Source organism: Octopus bimaculoides, chromosome 5 (assembly GCF_001194135.2).
Source record: "Octopus bimaculoides isolate UCB-OBI-ISO-001 chromosome 5, ASM119413v2, whole genome shotgun sequence".
NCBI lineage: Eukaryota > Metazoa > Mollusca > Cephalopoda > Octopoda > Octopodidae > Octopus > Octopus bimaculoides.
In genome coordinates, this window is record NC_068985.1 from 36,241,447 (window position 1) to 36,245,459 (window position 4,013).

The window sequence follows — 4,013 nt, forward strand, 5'->3', positions numbered from 1 at the left end:
TATATATATGAAAATCAAATTTTTAAATATAAAAAATGGAGGTGGAAATAGCACAGAAGTAAGTCTAAAACATTTCAATTTGAGAAAGAACTTAACAAAGAATTATATAAAGAAAATATTATTGGTTTCGATGTATATCATCTTTTTAAATATCAGTAAAAATTCATAGAAATTTGAAGTACAAACAGTTTTGTCTTCTGTCTGGGGGTCAAGACATATTCTTGACTCCCAGACAGAAGAGGAGAGCCTGCCAAATGTTGATCCAGTAGAGGGACCAGCTATCCGAATAAACAACACCCTGGTGGATAAAGCAATCAAGGGTATGATGCCAGGAAATGCCCCGGCCCATTAGGAATCACTGCTGAGATGCTTAAAACATCTGGTGGTGTGGGCTATGGCCTAGTCACCTGCATTGTAAACCAGGTAGTTCATGATGGAGTCATACCCAATGACTGGTGTAGCAGCACCATAGTCAACTCCTACAAAGGTAAAGGTGATGCTTTAGATAGAAATAACTACAGGGGTATCAAACTGCTGGATCAGGTGATGAAGGTCACAGAGAGGGTCATAGCCCAACTAATTAGGAGAGAGTCTGCTTAGATGAGATGCAGTTTGGTTTTGTGCCAGGTAGAAGCACCACTGATACTATATTCCTGGTGTGGCAACTGCAGGAGAAATACCTAGCCAAAGATAAACCCTTATATTTGGCTTTTGAGAACTTGGAGAGAGCCTTTGACTGGGGAAACTGGGGATTGACAAATAGTTGATAAGAGCTGTACAAGCCCTGTACAGAGATGCTGTTAGTAAGGTTAGGGTTGGCAATGAGTATAATGAAGAATTCTGAGTAGAAGTAGGAGTCCACCAAGGATCATCCCTCAGCCCCTTCTTATTCATCATAGTCCTCCAGGCAATAACAGAGGAATACAAGATAGGTTGCTGATGACCTGGCCCTCATAGCAGAATCACTACCAGAACTAGAGAATAAATTTCAGGTGTGGAAGCAAGGTTTAAAATCGAAGGGCCTTAGAGTCAATGTTGCAAAGACCAAAGTTCTAGTAAGTAGGAAGGCGAGCACATCACACACCCCTTCAGGTAGGTGGCTTGATCTGTAGAAAAGGTGTAGGTAGAGACTCCATAAGATGTACTCAGTGTAAGCTATGGACACATAAGAGGTGCAGCAACATCAAAGGAAGATTAACTGGGAAGATAGCTTTCATGTGCAGCAGATGCACAGGGGCAATAAACACCACATATGCTCTGAAAACAGATTCCATCACATGCCAGCGGGAGAAACTAGAAGTAGTTGATAGCTTCTGCTAACTAGGTGACCAAGTCTGTAGTGGGGGTGGATGGTCAGAGAGTGTTACCACTAGAATAAGAATAGCCTGGGCAAAGTTCAGAAAGCTTCTACCTCCTAGTGGTGACAAAGGGCCTCTCACTCAGAGTGAAAGGTAGATTGTACAATGCATGTGTGCAAACTGCCATGCTTCACAGCAGTGAAACATGGGCTGTGACTGCTGAGGACATGCGTAGGTTCAAAAGAAATGAAGCTAGCATGATCCGCTGGATGTATAATGTCAGTGTGCACACAACAGAGTGTAAGCGCCTTGAGAGAAATGTTGGACATAAGAAGCATCGGATGTGGCATGCAAGAGAGACGTTTGTGCTGGTATGGTCATGTACTATAGATGGATGAGAAGAGCTGTGTGAAGAAGTGTCACTCCCAAACAGTTGAAGGAATCCAGGGTAAAGGTAGACCCAGGAAGACATCGGATGGTGCTATGAGCGCTCCACTGGCATGAGTGCCAGTCATCGAATTTGGTTCAGTTTCAATCTCACTTGCCCTAACAGGTCTTCGCAAGTGAGAGTTTAGTGTCCAATGAAGGAAGGTTGGCATGGATGCCGCCAGTCAACGAATTTGGTTCAAATTTCGATTTCGATTTCACTTGCCTCAACAGGTCTTTGCAAGCAGGGTATTGTGTCCAATGAAGGAAAGGTACGCATAAGTGGGCTGGTTACACCCCTGGTAAAGGCCACGGGTTATGGTCTCACTTGGCTTGCCGAGTCTTCTCACGCACAGCATATTTCCAAAGGTCTCAGTCACATGTCATTGCCTCGGTGAGGCCTAATGTTCAAAGGTTGTGCTTCACCACCTCATCTCAGGTCTTCCTGGGTCTACCTCTTCCAGCGTTTCAACTCTGTGTGAGTATATGTGTGTGCATGTACAAGGGAAGTATGTGAATGTTTGTATGTGTGATTATTATGTATCTTATTTTGTACCTTATTTATATATAAAACGACCAGCATTTAGGCGGCAAGACAGACCGTGAAAACCTGTGGAGTTGAGGAGCCTACCACAGCGACATCTCAGTCCCCTACAGACGTCAGCTCCCACTCCGAGTGTGATAGAGATGCAGAGCTCATCTAGACTGTGTAAACTTCCAATGTTGGCCACAGGCAGGGCTCAATCCAGTCCCCCGGGAATTTTGCACTAGTAGAAAGTAGGCAACACCTTGAAAATTGATCAGATTGATCAAGGTGAGAGTTGAAAGTGGCACCTGAGTGCAGATTGTCCCATACTCTCTGCTTCTGTCTGTCCTCAACTGTAACAAGAACTGGCAAGCTCCCACTGTAACAGAGCTCCATTCATTTTCCTGTTGGAACTAGTCCATGTTGGAGAGAAGGGGATGTTGCCTTCTAAATGGGTGCAGGCATGAATGGAGGAAAGAAAACAGAGAAGAGGTAGAGACGAGCACTTGTGCAGACCTAGATCCCCAAACCGTTGAGGCAAAGCAGCCTGGTCGCGGGACTCTGGAGAGAGTCTGACATTGACCAAGCATTCGAGTTTCCTGAAAATTAAGTTGTCAAAGCATTGGAAAGACGAGGATAATCTATGAGAGGGACTAACTCTGAGAAAATGCAAAAGCTTAGGAGTCGACAACTAATTCCTAAGTATAAAAAAACCTTGGTGGGGCTCAATTACCTCAAGATTTGAAAAAGTTAGTTCAAATTCTGCAGAGGTCAGTTTTGCTCTCATCCTTTCGGGGTCAATAAAATAAGTTCCAGTTGAGCACTGGGGACGATGTAAAAATTGCTGGCCTTGTGCCAAAATTGGAAAGAATTATAATTGTGATTATGTTACTGTATCTTAAATTAGCATATATTATTGGTTTCGAATTTTGGCACAAGGCCAGCAAAGGAAGGGAGAAGTCGATTATATCGACATCAGTACTCAACTTATACTCATTTTATCGACCACGAAAGGATGAAAAGTAAAGTCGACCCTGGTCGCATTTGAATTTAGAACGTATAGTCGGATGAAATGCCGTTAAGCATTTTGACCGGCGCAGAAACAATTCTGCTAGCTCGCGGTCTTAATATATCATATAGTGTTACTAACAATTTTCTTTTCTGATTCTTGATGAAATAATCATGAATATTAAAACGAATATAGCTATAAATCTATGAGCGCTAGTTGAAAATGGAATCTCTTTCAAGTGAATATATTTTGAGAGTTCTTCCTAGCACAAGATTTTTTTATTTTTTCGTTTTTTTTAAAGCTTAATTCTTGTTGTACCTTTCTTCCCAGCTTCATTTAAGTTGTAGCCTTCTAACAGTGTACAGCAACGGATTTTCAGGTGTATCATGGTGTTTTAGATATACCGTAAATCCTCGAGTATAATCCGCACTTTTTTCCCAAAATTTAAAGGTCAAAATTTCTAGTGCGTACTATATACGAGGTTAAAATGGAAAAATATTTTCTAAGCAAAATTTTCTAAGTGATAAATATGTAAAGGCAATTTACTTAATATTTATTTTTCACTGATGTTATTACTGTTATTTCTTTATTTTCTGCAAACAAAGTGCACAAAAAAGCTACACGTTTGCATAGTTATATATACAATAATAATAAAGGACGTTGCCGTATATATGTTTACAAACCAAGGACGTTATATAGACCTCCTTGACTCAAGTTAGAGAAGGGTGCGTATTATACACAATGTTTAGGTTTA